The sequence below is a fragment of the Oreochromis niloticus genome, unplaced genomic scaffold, assembly GCF_001858045.2.
Source record: "Oreochromis niloticus isolate F11D_XX unplaced genomic scaffold, O_niloticus_UMD_NMBU tig00007008_pilon, whole genome shotgun sequence".
Lineage (NCBI taxonomy): Eukaryota > Metazoa > Chordata > Actinopteri > Cichliformes > Cichlidae > Oreochromis > Oreochromis niloticus.
The window spans coordinates 455-16,737 of record NW_020328306.1 but is presented as its reverse complement, the minus strand read 5'-3'; the positions used below and the strand labels follow the sequence as shown (position 1 = coordinate 16,737).

At 39.1% G+C, this 16,283-nt stretch overlaps 4 long non-coding RNA genes across 4 annotated transcripts; all 4 read right to left on the bottom strand.

Annotated features, from left to right (window-relative positions):
* Nucleotides 1–2,021: 2,021 nt before the first annotated feature.
* Nucleotides 2,022–2,869, bottom strand: LOC109200525 (uncharacterized). The gene is made up of 2 exons (XR_002060685.2): nt 2,558–2,869; nt 2,022–2,366 (listed from the first exon to the last, which is right to left on the bottom strand). It is a non-coding gene; the product is annotated as an uncharacterized LOC109200525 (long non-coding RNA).
* Nucleotides 2,870–7,120: 4,251 nt separating this feature from the next.
* LOC112845363 (uncharacterized) lies at nt 7,121–7,873 on the bottom strand. Its single transcript, XR_003218179.1, has 2 exons — nt 7,821–7,873; nt 7,121–7,560 (listed from the first exon to the last, which is right to left on the bottom strand). It is a non-coding gene; the product is annotated as an uncharacterized LOC112845363 (long non-coding RNA).
* Nucleotides 7,874–9,863: 1,990 nt separating this feature from the next.
* LOC109200526 (uncharacterized) lies at nt 9,864–12,413 on the bottom strand. Its single transcript, XR_002060686.2, has 2 exons — nt 12,096–12,413; nt 9,864–10,232 (listed from the first exon to the last, which is right to left on the bottom strand). It is a non-coding gene; the product is annotated as an uncharacterized LOC109200526 (long non-coding RNA).
* Nucleotides 12,414–12,725: 312 nt separating this feature from the next.
* Nucleotides 12,726–15,565, bottom strand: LOC112845357 (uncharacterized). Its single transcript, XR_003218175.1, has 9 exons — nt 15,355–15,565; nt 14,738–14,973; nt 14,489–14,612; nt 14,271–14,365; nt 14,086–14,132; nt 13,784–14,001; nt 13,514–13,694; nt 13,257–13,427; nt 12,726–13,167 (listed from the first exon to the last, which is right to left on the bottom strand). It is a non-coding gene; the product is annotated as an uncharacterized LOC112845357 (long non-coding RNA).
* Between the last annotated feature and the right edge of the window lie 718 nt (nt 15,566–16,283).

Genomic DNA, 16,283 nt, shown 5'->3' with positions numbered 1-16,283 from the left:
GGGGCAGTCCTTTCTCCAGTGTCCATGCTCACCGCAGGTGAAACCTGCATCTTCTTCTGTGTTTTGTCTATTCTGAGGTGCCTTTTGACCTCAGTTGCTCCTCCTGTCTCTGGCACGCCCTTTCTTCTGCTGCCCGATCATCCGTGTTGGTCCGTCACTGTCCTGCACAGTGTTAATGCAGAGTTATCAAGGTCAGCATTCTTTTGCTCGGCCTTACTTTTCATTCGGGCTTAATGGGCGTCTCGTCACAGCTCTGTCAGCTGAAGCTGTCTGTAAATCTCCCCCGTGTAGTGAAACGGGCCTTGGATTTAACGCTCTCCGTCTCTGCTGCATGAGATTGCTTTCCTGTAGCACTGTTGACATTTTTAGATTGTTGTTATGGGTCCAGCTGCTGCAGCATTTGGTCAGGGTCAGGGTCAGAGATGGTAGAGGGGAGAGCAGGAGTCCAGGTCAGCTTCGGCTTTCAGGACCGGCAAAGCAGCCTGTAATTAAACATAAAGAGAAAAAACAAAAACAAAACAAAAACAGACGAACAGGAAAATGATGTTGTATTGGCTGTGTTATTCAGAGAGGGGAGAAACACCGGGCCAGGCCCTGTGTCAGCCTTCTCTCCCCCTTTTTTGTTTTTCCTCACAATATAATTAACTCATAACCCACCAAGTTGACAGGACAACACAGGTAGATATTAAAATTCGTAAGATCACGTTTAAAAGCACAAAAAAGGAATTTTCCTTCCTTCAGTAATCACTTGTATGATTCAATCAGCAGAAAACATCTCACCATTTGACTCTTAACCACTAAATTTGTTGTTTCATCACTGGTTGGTCATACCAGTCTCTTTCTTTTTGAAGTTGTTGTCCTGCAACCCAGAGAGTTTATTTGTTAGTAGTGGGTAAACTTCAGCATTTGATAACAAAACTATTAAGTTTTTCCTGTTTTAACACTAATGAGGGATATAGGCACATGTATAGTGTGTGCTGTAGTGTAAGCTGTTCTTCATTGCATGTATGTGTGCTCTATATTTCAGCAATGTCTCATCTAGGATGACAGGTTTTCGTGCAGGTCAAGTGCCTCTATGCACTTGATTAGTTTAGATATTTTCTTTATTTTCTTCATCTCATATGTCATTATACTGAATTTGAGCAACCTTAAGCTTGATGCAGACTACTTTTAACAATTATCCACCTCACATCATAGCTGACTGAGGTGCCTCTTCATATTAATATTATTTCATTATTAATGTTATTATCTTTTTATATAACAGCAATAGTATATTACAATATTTTATTTATATTTTATTTTGCATCCATCGAGGGATGGGGGTGATCTGCAGTTTCACCCTTTCCCAAGCTGGAGACATTTTCCTTTTCACACACTTTCCTTGGCTGAACAATGACAAAACCTTAATATACCTTATGCATCTCTCTATTTCATTTAATATGTGTTTGTGTGAGTTATGTATTTTCTTTCATTCTATTCATTCTGGGCACGGTCTTCATCCTAACTATGTTTCATTGTTAATACCAGTTTACAGGTTGTTATCCTTGCTTTTATTAGTTTGAATACAGTAGAGATAAGCTCTAATTTAATTTAACATTTTGTTTATTCCACTTTATTCCTCTTATGTTTATATGTATTCAGTTGGGTCTGTATCCAGCCCTTTTTAAACTTTGATCTCTAATCTTTTACTTGACGAGGGATTATTATGTTCTTCCTAGTCTGAACTGCTTCTTTGTTTCTTACAGTCACGTACAAAATGTCCCTCTTTTCCACACCTCCAGCATGCAGTACTAAAGTCACTGTTTGGTGTGTGTCTCTGTGTCTTACAGTCACGTGCAAGGTGTCCCTTTTTTCCACACTCCCAGCATGCAGCACTAAAATTACTGTTTGGTGTGTATCTAGGCCTGCCTCTACCTCTTGCTCTTCCACTAAACATTCCTCTCCCTTTCTTTTGGATTATTCCTGCTCCGGCTTGTTGTTTTTCTAACCATTCCTCATCAGGTGTTAATTTCGCTCGTTTATTCTCCATTTTCAAAGATTTTGCTGGGCTGTCACTGGCACACTTGACTTCAGAGTGGTTGCTGATACGCCCTTCTACTTCACTTCTAAAAAATGAAGCGGTATCAGTTTTACGAGATAAAACTCAACCGTTCTCATTTGTCACCAGTACTTGAGCCTCAAGCAAAGAAAACAAATAAAATAGAAGTAGTTCAGCAGCGTATTGTGCTGTAAAATCAACTTACTTCTAGACACATACACACATACACACAGATAGACATTTGCGCGCTAATTTGTCACGAAGTATTTAACAGCTACCTCTGAAACTGGTCTAAACTTAGTTCTTTTGGCCTTTTGGCGAACTTAACCTATTTTACGCGTTTCTTAAATAATTTGTCACGAGATAATTTCGGCTACCTCTAAAACTGGTCTAAACTTAGTTCTTTTTGGCGAACTTAACCTATTTTACGCGTTTCTTTAATAATTTGTCACGAGATAATTTCGGCTACCTCTGAAACTGGTCTAAACTTAGTTCTTTTGGCCTTTTGGCGAACTTAACCTATTTTATCATTTCATTTTACGCGTTTCTTAAAACCTTCGTGGCCGTTTTACAAAATAGTGTTTCTCTCACCCTCAGACGTCTCACTGGTGTTTCGGATCGTCAGACTGAATCCCACCGCCGTGGACCAGACTAAAAACACCGGCCTGGACCCGAATTTAAACGTCCCAGGGCTTTCGGCCTCGTCTAAGAGGGCTGTGCACAGACTTCGGTGCTGGCTTCCCACGGCGTCAGGAATCAGTTCTGGATCCTTGGAACAGAGTCACAGATAACAGTTCTGATATTTCTGATCCGGCTCGAAGGACCAAAATAAATGTCAAGAGATTTATTCTAAATGACACTTCTTCAGCTGAGAGTCTAAGAGTGAAGAGACACACACTGTAGATCTTTACTTGCAAGGGCGGTCACAGAACGCTCACACCAGAGTGGGGGCCCTGTGATCAGCGCTCTGTTCTTGCACTTGTCTTTATTTATATGCAAAAATAATACAACAGTGAATACGTCTATTCATAGGCAGAGGAAAGTTAGTGTGTAGGGAGTGAAGATAAGAGTGGTTTAGGTGTATGCGTGTGTGTTGTGAGATTCAGAAGGACGCAGCCTCTCTTCTTGTTAGGGAGCGTCAGATAAGAGTGTCCAGCTCTTCCTCTTCCTGGCAGGAGTGAAATAATAACAGCTTTTTCAGCTGTGAGAAAGAATTTATAAAACAGTCTTGTAGTGGACAACAGTCTAAGTCATCAAAAGGTCAACATACAGTATTCTATCATATGCAAACTTATATCATTAAAAGCTTATACTGACTACCAATACAACTCTCCATTGACAGTACCCTTGCCCCTGGAGGGGGGAACTGCACCCAGACCCAGGTGGTGTTACCCTTTTCCCTGCGGTGGGGAGAAGCAGACCGCCCCGACTCCGCAGCAGCAGGGAGGCCCCACACTCCAGACCGCAGTCGGACGGCCAACTCCTTAAATTATGTTATCATCAATCAATCATGTGGTCAGAAGAATCTGTGCTTACCTTGCAGGAATGTTTTAAATTTACAGATTGGGAAGTTTTTATTCAGTCTTGATGCTTTGGTGGATGTTAGCTCATATGCAGTTTTTGTAAAGACATGATTATACCCCTTAAGCGTGCTAAAGTGTACCCTAACAATAAGCCATGGGTCACCAAATGCATCAAATCCTGTTTAAGGAAAAAGAGACAGGCTTTTAAAGAGGGGGCTGTTACTGACTTTCAGGCAGTCACCAAAGACTTGAAAATCGAGCTCTTGAAAGCAAAACAGATCTACAAAAAGCTTCTTGAAAGCAAATTTGCTGCAAAACGTTTTGGGTCTGCCTGGACTTGTATGAAAACCATATCAGGGTTTCAAAATCCCCAGAGCAGCAGTCAGATCATTGTAGACGGTTTTAAGCCAGACAGAGATTTGAATATGCTTTATGCTCGTTTTAGTTCTTCTGAACTGAAACAGAAACTGAAAGATACTCAACACTTCATCACCGAACTCAGCGATGTCCAAAAGGCCTTTCATACAGTTAATGTGAGCAAGAGCCAGAGCCCTGATAACATTAGTGGCGCCTAATTAAATCTTGTGCTAGAGAGAGAGAGAGAGAGAGAGAGAGAGAGATCGATCTCTGGACTTTACTAGACAACGAGTGAAGAACATATAACGAATATCATCTTTAAAGTGATGAATAATAACTCTGCCTCTGTGTCTTCATAAAAAGATCGTAAAGAGGAAAGATGCTGAGCTGAAGCAGCTCTCACACACAGAGGATCACATCCAGTTTCTACACAACTACCCCTCACTGTCAGCACTCAGTGAGTCTACAGACTCATCCAGCATCAATATCCGTCCTCTGAGCTACTTTGAGGATGTGACAGCAGCTGTGTCAGAGGTCAGAGATAAACTACAGGACATTCTGAGAGAGGAACGGACAAACATCTCACTGACAGTCACTGAAGTGGATGTTTTACTGTCACAACCAGAGCCAAAGACCAGAGCTGGATTCTTAAAATATTCATGTGAAATCACACTGGATCCAAACACAGCAAACAAACTGCTGTTATTATCAGAGGGGAACAGAAAAGTAACATTAACGGAACAACAGTCTTATTCTGATCATCCAGACAGATTCACTGGATGGTTTCAGGTCCTGAGTAGAGAGAGTCTGACTGGACGTTGTTACTGGGAGGTGGAGTGGAGAGGGGGAGGAGTTGATGTAGCAGTCACATACAAGAATATCAGCAGAGCAGGGAGTGTGAATGAATGAAGATTTGGACTTAATGACAAATCTTGGGCGTTAGATTGTAACAACAACAGTTATACATTTTTGTACAACAACATCCAAACTCGTGTCTCAGGTCCTCGTTCCTCCAGAGTAGGAGTGTACCTGGATCACAGAGCAGGTATTTTGTCCTTCTACAGCGTCTCTGAAACCATGACTCTCCTCCACAGAGTCCAGACCACATTCACTCAGCCGCTCTATGCTGGACTTTGGCTTTACTATAAATATGGAGCCACAGCTGAGTTGATTAAAGTGAAATAGACTGAAGTCTTTCATATTGTGGGTTTAAATCTGTATTTTACTTTCATTTTATTTTCTCTCCATCATTTCTGCACAGAGATCAGCTGTCAGTCAAACATTATGGGTGGTACCTCCACATCTTCTAGTTGTTCTCTTGATGTTTCTGAGTTTTTAAAGGAGATCTTTCCTGTGACTGTTTATGGAGGCTAACACTGCTCATCATCATTTTGATTTACTAAAATATTTCTCCACATGAAAATGTAAACTTCTCTATCCTCTAAATGTTTCTGGAATATTTGTATTGAAAAATGTCGACATTTCTCTTTATGAGTATGGCAGACCATGTGTGTGTGTTTGTGTTTGTTTTTGTCAAAATCATCAAACAAATGAGGAAAAACTGTGATTTTAATGAATGAATTCATATATTGTGTTGATGTTTTATTGTGTGAATAAACTGGAAGGTTTGACTATAAATCAAACTTTGAACAAAGTCTTTTCTTCTGTCTTCATTCCAGGATCTCACTCAAATCTGATGCAGAAAATATGAAACTAATCTGAGAGAATAACTGAAGCAGTTTTCCTCCTGAAGCATCACAAAGTTCAGAGTTCATGTTTAGAGCAGAAGATTCAGCAGTCGCTCTGTGACCTTTCAATATTCTTCACTAAAACAGCTTCATTACAGAGAAACAAGTCACATTTTCTTGATGTTCTTAAGTCCTTTCAGATGTTTTTAATGGTCCTTGAATGCAGCATCAGTGTCGCAGGTTTAAAAGGTCACTTTCTGTTGTGTTCAAAGATTTTTCCTTCAGATATGGTCTTTAATCAGTAAAGCCAGTGATACAGCAGTGTCATTAGCTGTGTTATTGGCACCAGGCTGTGTTTATGTATGTATTTAATTCTGTCTGAGGATGTCTTCAGCATGAAATGATCATTTGCTCAGCTGCTGTGTCTCATCTCTTATCAGACATTGGTTGGAACAGAGTTTTGTTGCTGACCATCTGACAAGAGGGTGAAGAAAAGCTTCAGGCTTCATTTGGACACTACGTTGGACAGAAGTCTCCACAAAAATGATTCAGAAACACAAATATTATTAATGAAAGTCCAAATTTCAAAAAGGGGTCATACATGATCCTGAGAAATGTCCTTGAATATTTGAACATGAGTCAGAGGGTTGTCAGGTTTCTACACTGCATCGTGGCATCAAGCCTGAGATGTCTGTGTGAACAAGTATGGAGGACACAAATGCACAGACGGAGTCGAGCTGTTTACTGCTGATGAGGAAGGAAAATAGTCTGTTGGATATTAAAGCAGCATTTATTAGAGTAAGAACAGATACTCGTGTCCTTCATTTGATCCCCGTCAATTTACAGAAGACTTAAGGTCCCTTTGACTTCTAACATACAGCTGCATGTTTACAATTTTATTATTTATTTATTTCTAGCAAAGCGAGACTTTACTGATTAAAGACATATAATAAACATCACTTCAAATCTTATGAACAATAACCGCACCTCTTCCCAAACATCTTCATATATATAATACATCACAGTACAGAGGGTAATTTCTGGGTGCTTGAATTTTGCAGGTTTAGCTTTTCTTCACTTTTGTTTTAAATATTTATTAATGATTATTTATTTTAAGGTCTTTGTTTGTGATGCAGCAGTTGCCTTATCTTATCTTTGATCTTATCTGAAGTTTAAAAGCTCTTTTTACAAACAAACAGAAGCCAGTATTCTAAAGAGTTCATATATTTTTCATTCAGGTGAATGATTCAGAGCTTTCAGGTGAATATTTAAATTTAAACTACATACTGTCTCAACCAATGGTTTCAAACTGATCCTGAGTGAGTACATCTAAAAATAAAGAAATAAAAACTGGCTCCTTTTACATTTGTATTACTGTTACTCTCTGAAAAAGACTCACATAAAGCAGATTTATCACAAGCAAACATCAAGACACATCCTTCATGGCTTAAAGTTGCAGTGGGACTCTTTCGCCATCTGGTGGTTGTAACAGTTATGACAACTGTTCCTGCATATATGTCCCTCCTCAGTGTGAAGAAGACTGGACTCCAAGCTGCTCCTGCTGATCACTGCGTGTTCCTCCTGTGTCTAAAATCTATTTCCATTATGAATCAGGAAACTGTTTGCACCAATCATAAAGGCAATAAAATACGTCACACACTAAGAAATAACAAAAAGGAATTGTGGATTTCAAGGAGATTTTTCCCTCGTTTTTTGAAATCATAAGAATACAAACTAATGCAAGACTGTCATGTTTTCATAAGTTTGTAGAGAAACTGTTCTGTTGTATTCTAGGACATCAGTCACTTTTTAAATGCATGCTACTCCTCCTCTTCATCATCATCATCATCAGCACCCATGACCTCCTTTTAGTCTTTGTTTTGTTATTTTTCAGAGTTCAGGAGACGTTCTTATGGGATTTCCACAGTGTACAAGTACTGTTTAGACCCTTTACCTAAAAGAAAAGAGTAAAGTACAAAGTAGATTTACTCACTGCAGGAAAATAATGCCTCAATCTGATATATTGTCTTATATGACAAACTGAAACTGATGCATCAAAGTGTAAGCAGCATTTTCCTGTTACAGCTGGTCTAGATGGAACTGATCTGATCTCCTTTATGTACAGGTAGATATCCAGTGGGTTTGCTAAGGGTCACAGATGAGGGGCTGTGTGAGATGTTCAATGGGAAAGGAAATAAAACCATTTTTCCAGACCTGCAGCTAAGATACTCGAGTATCTTCAAATATGAAGCTGAGTATTACTTCCACACTTTCCTCCACTGCTGACCTTGTTACCTGCTGCTCCCTGTTAATGATCAGCCTCAGTTCTGATAGTAAACTGTTGGCTCTCGTTCTGTCAGGTTGTTGCTCAGTGACGTCTTGTTTTCATTTTCCTTCTTCTTCAAATGTGTCTTCCTTTAACTCTTTGCTTTTGTTTCTGCTTCAAACACCAAATGATACACGTGCTGCACCTCTGATGGTTTGTCAGAGAGCAGAACAATTTACATTACAGAGAATATTTTACAGTTGAACAGAAACTTTCACTTTTTTCCTCTAAAGTGTGCTCACTGGTTTTTCCAGCTGCTGTGAGATGTTTATGCCTGACTGTAAAGATGGAAATAAACACAGATGGAAACACTGAGTCAGAGTGTTGCTGCTGGTTAGTCAGTATATAGGGAGTGCAGAATTATTAGGCAAGTTGTATTTTTGAGGAATAATTTTATTATTGAACAACAACCATGTTCTCAATGAACCCAAAAACTCATTAATATCAAAGCTGAATGTTTTTGGAAGTAGTTTTTAGTTTGTTTTTAGTTTTAGCTATTTTAGGGGGATATCTGTGTGTGCAGGTGACTATTACTGTGCATAATTATTAGGCAACTCAACAAAAACAAATATATACCCATTTCAATTATTTATTTTTACCAGTGAAACCAATATAACATCTCCACATTCACAAATATACATTTCTGACATTCAAAAACAAAAACAAATCAGCGACCAATATAGCCACCTTTCTTTGCAAGGACACTCAAAAGCCTGCCATCCATGGATTCTGTCAGTGTTTTGATCTGTTCACCATCAACATTGCGTGCAGCAGCAACCACAGCCTCCCAGACACTGTTCAGAGAGGTGTACTGTTTTCCCTCCTTGTAAATCTCACATTTGATGATGGAGCACAGGTTCTCAATGGGGTTCAGATCAGGTGAACAAGGAGGCCATGTCATTAGTTTTTCTTCTTTTATACCCTTTCTTGCCAGCCACGCTGTGGAGTACTTGGACGCGTGTGATGGAGCATTGTCCTGCATGAAAATCATGTTTTTCTTGAAGGATGCAGACTTCTTCCTGTACCACTGCTTGAAGAAGGTGTCTTCCAGAAACAGAAGGGAACAGAACAGAAGGGAAGAACTGTCTGTTAAGGTTCTGTCGTTCAGGTCATCGTAGTCTAAGGAGCTTGGAAAGAAAAGTATCTGGACTTCTTTAAGTTTCTTGAAGAGCGTTTCACCTCTCATTCAAGAAGCTTCTTCAGTTCTCTGAAGAAATTCTGAACTGAAGAAGCTTCTCAGATGAGAGGTGAAACATCTTCAAGAAACTTAAAGAAGTCCAGATGCTTTTCTTTCCAAGCTCCTTAGACTGTAGTTAAACTTCACACACTGGACTTGTCAGTCACACATCCTTCGCCAGTAGGCATTCCCAGAATGATCTTTCCCCTTCTGACGCTTAGAATGACCAAATATATGCAAAATGGACAATTCAACATGCCACCATGTCAGTCTTTTATTAAATATGACATGAAACAAATGACTGAGCCATTAAATTTGTCACAAAGGTGTTCACCTAATTCCAGGCAAATGGAATAGACTTCTATGGGACCATAAGTCTTTTTGCACTTTGACATTTGTTTTACTTTTCAGATCTGTAACCTATAACTTTTATACTGTATGTGTTTTGATCATAGGAGTCTACGGGGACTTACTTACTTTTAGCACGTTTAGCAGTTGATGTTGGCTTCTTTTCAGTACTGGAGCTTCCTGCTCATTGAAGACTTTTCTAAAAGGAAATGCTTAATCCAAAATGGCGTTTTAAGGGCTTGGATTAATGTCAATTTCAGCAAATATTCTTTCTTATGTTAAAAGAACATGGATCTCTGTCAGTGATAAAATCTGACTTTATAACTCAAATTTTAAGAGAGAGCTTCACTGCTAAGCTCTCATCTGTGTGGGTGTCACGGTTCGCTTGAGGACTCACACACAGGACTCAGAGGCACAGTCAGTATTTATTACAGTTCCACCAGGTGTATATACAAACAGTGCAGGGGATAGTGCTATATACAAAGCGGTGACAGGGAAAAGGCTCCGGGGAAATCCAGGTAGGGGAAAGACACTTGCTCCTCTTCTGACTCTCTCTCCAAACACTCACACAAAAAGGGAATCCGCTCGGGGAATGCAGAGTCGGGTCCAGGGGATCTATGTACAGAAGGAAACACACGTTAGAGGTTTTGCACAGGGAAGCAAAAGAGAACTTGCTCAGAGCACTGACGCGAGTCACACACAACAATCCAGCGATGAGAAGAAGCCACTCCCTGGCTTAAATGCTGGCTGCACTGATGAGGCCCAGGTGTTTCCTCTCCAGAGGGGCGTGGGCCGAGGGCGTGAACCCACCATGAGTTCCGCCCTGGCGGGTGAGAGAGCGAGAGAGCGCGAGAGAGAGCGAGAGAGAGCGCGAGAGAGAGAGAGAGAGCGAGAGCGAGAGAGAGAGAGCGAGAGAGCGAGAGCGAGAGAGAGAGAGAGCAAAAACAAAAACAAAAACACTGCCTGCTGATCCCCTGGCCGTGACAGTGGGGTTCAGAACCCTTATTCAGATTAAGATTTTATGTGACATTACATTGGCAAAAATTAAATTTACTTGAATAATGTGAGTATTGGAGTAAGTACTTGAGTAATTTTGAATAACTTTAATTTTGTAATGTGCATATTTTATGAATAATGATGTTTCAATACTTTAATCTACTGAATAAGTAAGAATTACACTTAATAATCTTTTTACTTTAAAAAGGGAAATTGTGTACAATCTTTTATTCTCCAAAATGCACATAATAAAAATGTTTTGGGGGATGTATATGCTTTTTAAAAACCAATTGCTTCTTACCTGATGCATGCTATAACTTTCAGCAAAACTGAACTAAAATTTGTTAACAAGCTTACCAAATAAGAAATGTTTTGTGAATTTTCTTTGCAGAGCGACTGGAAAGCCGGCTGTTATCAAAGCCCACATGCCCTAAAAAGGAGGGCGCGCTGGCCAGTAATGAGTTCATCACTAAGTTTAAGATAAGAGTTGATCAGAATAGAGGCGATGATGAAAGTCTGGAGCATCAGTTGGAGGCTGCCAACCTGTCTGATGAATCGTTCGAGGCCCAGACAGAAGTCAACGGACAAATATGATCACAGACATTTTAAAAACGCGAGTTGAGAGTTAAGGGGGAAAAATATTGTAATAAGTATATATTTGAATTGCACACTAAGATATAAAGTGATGGCAGCGAGCACAGTGTTGCAGGATTTAATTAAAAACACATCTGACTAAGACCAACTGAAATTTAGAGTTGTGTATAATAAAGTTTATTCATGATTAATAAAACAAATCTGTAATATTTTTCTTTCTCTTTTGTCCATTTGAATCTCGCTACAGCTTAAATAAAAGAAAAGAATGTGTTTTGAATAAATTAAACTCTATTCTCTCTTTTTTCTTTCTTTCTTTTTTCTTGGTGGGTTTTCATTTGCAATCAAACGCAACATTATACAATTATATAGTATAGTAAGAAATATCCTTTAACTTAATTTAGTATTTGTTTTTTAATTTTTGTTTTTATTGTTTCCCCTTCAGTTTTGTGCTTATAACATGTTCTAATCTGACATATTATGCAGTAAATTATTTTGCAATAACTTAACAGGCCATTGTGGGAGCCAACATTCACTTATCAAGGACATATTTGTATATTCTGTGGGCTGCTTTATGGTTGTGTCATTTAGAAACATAAGCCACAACAGACTTCCACCGGAGAGTACTTAAAAATGTATTTTTATGTAAAGATATTTTAATTAACTACTATATTAAGAGCGAACCTATTGTTACATGGATTAATTGTACAAACTGTAGAGAAATAAGTTTAAGCGTGCAACTTTTTATTCATTTTTAACTGTATTAATGTTTTTATGTTGATACAGCCGCCTCATATCTGTTTCCTCAGTGTTTTTTAAACCATGTACTCCATCTATGAGTAAGAACATGAATAAATTCCTTTCCAAATTTGTAGTTCTTTTTTCCAGCTGTTTTTAGTATATATGTAACATTTCTTTACACACAAATGCAGGTATTCTTTTGCACCAAGACGTTAAAGAAATGCTAAGAAAAAATGAAAATACTACATTGCAACCTGTGTGTGTGTGTAGATATATCTGTATCTATATAGATATATATGTGTATTCGTACCCTTTTTTCATCATCTAGTTTCCTGTGCCAGATCTTCTACTGATCCACTGAGGCAGACATGTAAAAAAACATGAACTAAAGCATATTTCTGTATATAAACAGGACTTGAAATCTTTATCAACAGCTACTTTAGAGGAAATTCTTCAATAAACTGCAACCAAAGGCTCAACTCAGAGGACAAAATCCAACCTGTTATAAATAGTGTGACAGCAAACTTTCTCTTGTGTAAAGTTACAAATAGGAGTAATTATCCACAGGAGCTTTATACATAATGAAGTTATAATTCGTCCTGTAGAAATTGTACATTTAAGCTATATAGTTCCCGCTGTGATAACTCTGCTATGAATGTCTCTTATCAACTTTATGCTTTTACAACCCACTATGAGCAAACACTCAGCAACAGTGGGAAGGAAAAACTCCCTTCTTGAAGGAAAAAACCTCTGGTAGAACCAGGAAATCTGTCTAAACTAGTTGGGGGTTAGAGCAACAGATGCAAGTCTTCAGATCATTTGCAGTGTGACTGTCTTTGTGCACACTTTAACCTGATTCAGTTTTCTTATTTGTCAAAATGCACCATGGGTAAAAACAAAACAAAACAAAATAGTAATGAAGGAGAATCCTCAGCAAAGATGAATTAAACAAGTTTTATTTAAGTAAAACACATCTTTATTTTAAAGTCATCAAATAAAGACAGTTTTGATGGAGCTCCTGACCCAGCCCAAGCTCTCTATGAAGACGAGGAAAAACTCCCCAGGGGCCAGATCGATGGGAAGAAACCTCGGGAAAGCCCATTCAAAGAGAGATCCCCTTTCCTGGGATGGCTGGGGGGGTTACAGGAACTCCAAAAAAGCTAAATTTTTATTTATTTATTTTTTAAGATTGACCCATTCTATCTATTCCTGTCCAACAGAAAAAAGAAAGAAAGTTACTACAATGTATCATACTTATATGATAAGGTGTGAATTGTGTGTTTGTGTGTGTTATCTTAGCCAGGGGTGAAGCTGGAGCTCCTCCAGTGTTGGGCGCTTCTCCGGGACTATAGCTAAACATGCGTCCAAGAAATTGCGGCATTCTTGAAAGAAAGAAAAGATCAAAAAGATGAAGATGATAGTTCTAGTGATCCAAGGCATCAGTGAATCTGGAAGTGTGAAGTTTTCTTACCTGTGGACAGACGCTTTTTGATGCTCAGTTTCTTTGTGAGGAACCTCGCGGTACTAAAGTATTGTGCATGAAGCGCTTCATACAACACCACTCCCATTTGCCACACCGTGGTGGGTCCACACCTGTAGCAGCTCCTAATGTACCACTCGGGAGGGATGTGAAGAGGAGTGCCTAACAAACAGACACAATTGCAATTTCTTCTAAAACAAAAGACACAAATTGTTCCATCTGTGAAAAGCAGGAGCAGAATATGTTACCATAGAAGATGCGATACAGAGATCGCTGTTTAACAAAGCAGCTCAGTCCAAAGTCAATGATGCGAACACGAGGCACATCTGAGCCGGTCTCAATCAGAATGTTTTGTCCCTTGATGTCCCGATGAAAGATGTGTTTATCCTCAAGTTCCTTTACAGCATCAACTAGTTGCTTCAGAATGACCTGGAAAAGATGACAAACACAATAATGAGTTCATGCTTTTCTGCCTTGATTGAATGCTGTACAGTCTAAGGTTCTTCCAGTCAACCTACCTTGGCCTTGTCCTCTGTTAAAGTTCTTCCATTTTCTGCTTTGTATTTTTGCAGGTCCACAGCGGGACAGGTCTCTCCAGCACCAGGATCAGCTCTTTGCCAAGGTCGAACCACTCCAGCAAGGACACAGGTGCAGATATTCCCACTGACCCTTCTGCTTCACCTGCAAGTTTAACCATAATGGCCACTTCCACTGAGAGCTTCTTCCCGCTTTCATCCTGAAATATTACAACAAAGTGGATGATGAGGAACGCCGCATTCAATCCAGTAATGTAAAACTGATTCAAGTGTTGGACGCTTACCGCCACTTTGCAGTAGACTTTATTTTGGGAATGTGTTTGATGGCAACCTAGAAGACACAGAGCATTGGTGAGCATTTCCTCAGTATGACATAATGAAAGGTGGAAACACAGCAGACGTCTCAGTTTACGATATTATCCATTATCTGCGTTACTGCCTGTCTTACTACCATCATCTGAACACTTACTGGAAAACGATCTTCTATCCGGTAGCCAGCAAACACTGCTCCGCAGCCTCCTTCTCCGAGCTGGTGCTCCTCCGCATATCTGGCTTGGAATTCACCTGAACAGAAAAAACAACAAATCTTGTTTTATTACAGCTGTGACACAAATTACTCTCCTCTGTAGCCTAAATGTTCCTTTTGCCCTTCCCCTGAATATAAAACCCAAGCTGCTTGCTACTTACGTTTTTGGTCTGCCACTGATTTTTTGTCCTGGTCCACATTCCTTTTTTTTTCTTGGGTGACTCTCTGTTGTCTCCCGCGGCCTTCTTTTGCCATTTTTTGCGCACACCTGTTTGTTATTCAAGTCTGGAGATGTGGAAAACACCAAAAGCACATCAGCTCACTGGATGATAGACACAAACACTAAACACTAATATCTTAAACCTAGCAACCACACTTAATCTACCCCCTTATTCAACTAATTAGCCTACCTTTACCAGAGTCCAACAAGGAGGATGCTTGCTCCTTGTCACCGCTCATATGGTGGAGAAGTTTAGCCTTCTTTGCTTTCTTTGTTGTGCCCTCTTCATCTTGCACAACCTTGCGCTTCACTCCTTTGACCACATCTGAGCTGGTGGAAGGACCAGCCTGCTCAGCGACCCTCCTCCTTTTTATTGGGTCTTCTTTTCAGGACTGGCCTTTCTTTTAGCAGTCCTGCTCTTACAATCTATAAACGACAACAACACAGTGGTGAAAAAGAGTCCCGACATCAGGACTGGAAGCAGTTTGGCAAAGAATTTGAAATTGCTTTTGCTTAAATTATCACAAGTTTATTCTTGGGATAAAAAAACTGACCAGTGCGAATTGATACTAGGTTTACTAAGTCTTAGATCTTGATGACACTTGTTGGTCTGTTTTTACTGTTGAGTCCAAGAATAAACTTATTACATTATTTTACCAAAAGACCGGTAACCTTTCTTTGATTAGACATCTTGTATTAAAGCTATTTCAATCAAACATATGATTCAATTGCTCTAAAAATGATTCACAGTGTCAACATTTCTAGGATTTGGATTTTACCAGGATTTGATTTTGTTATTTTACTTACCTTGATCTCCTGAATCTTTCTTATCGGCTGGAGTGGTAATTTTTCTTGTTTCCTTTTTCATTGTAATTTCGGAGAACTTTTAAACTCGAAAATGTAAACCGTAATGAGTTAATATTGAGTTAATATTCCTTCGAATGTGCGCCCTTCAAATGCTTGACTTTTCTAACTGAATTCTGTAAGTGAGCTTTATAAGTAAACTCTGGAAACTACGGCAACAACATAGAATCTTGCCTTTCAGTGACTTCACTGACTGCCAGTATTCAAAGTAGTTTACAGAAAAACACTCTGGCAGACAAAGCCATAATATTTCATATAATTCAATCATTTCATATCAATTCAACAGTTTCTTTCATTATCTTCATCGTTTGCATAAAGACTCATGTATGGATGACAGTATGAAGATTTGTGGTGACCACACACTAATAAACACAGTGTCAGCTACATTGTCATCTGATTTGAAGTATTATTATTGTACATTTAACTGTCATGGTACTGAGTCTGTGACCCAGTGTTTTGTGTTTGTTCATTTATATTCATTGATTATTCTTATGTATGTTTTGGTTCTCTTTATTGTTTCTTCTTGTGTTATATTCTTAGCTTTAGGTTTCTGTTACTTTGCCTTGCCCCTGTGTCCACGTGTCTGTCTAGTCATTCTTCTTCCATCTTCCCCAATTTTCCCCAGTCAGTCATGTCTCTGTGTCAACTCTGTGTCTTGTAAAAGTCTCTTGTTGCTGTTTACTTGATAGTCTTGTGTGCTATGTTAGTGTTTTCATGTCTGTGAAGGTTCTCAGTCATCTAGGTCATCGTAGTCTAAGGAGTTTGGAAAGAAAGCGTCTGGACTTGAAGTTGCTTGAAGATGTTTCACCTTCTCGGATGAAAAGAACTTAAACTTTGCTTGAACGTCTTCAAGCAACTAAAGAAGTCCAGAC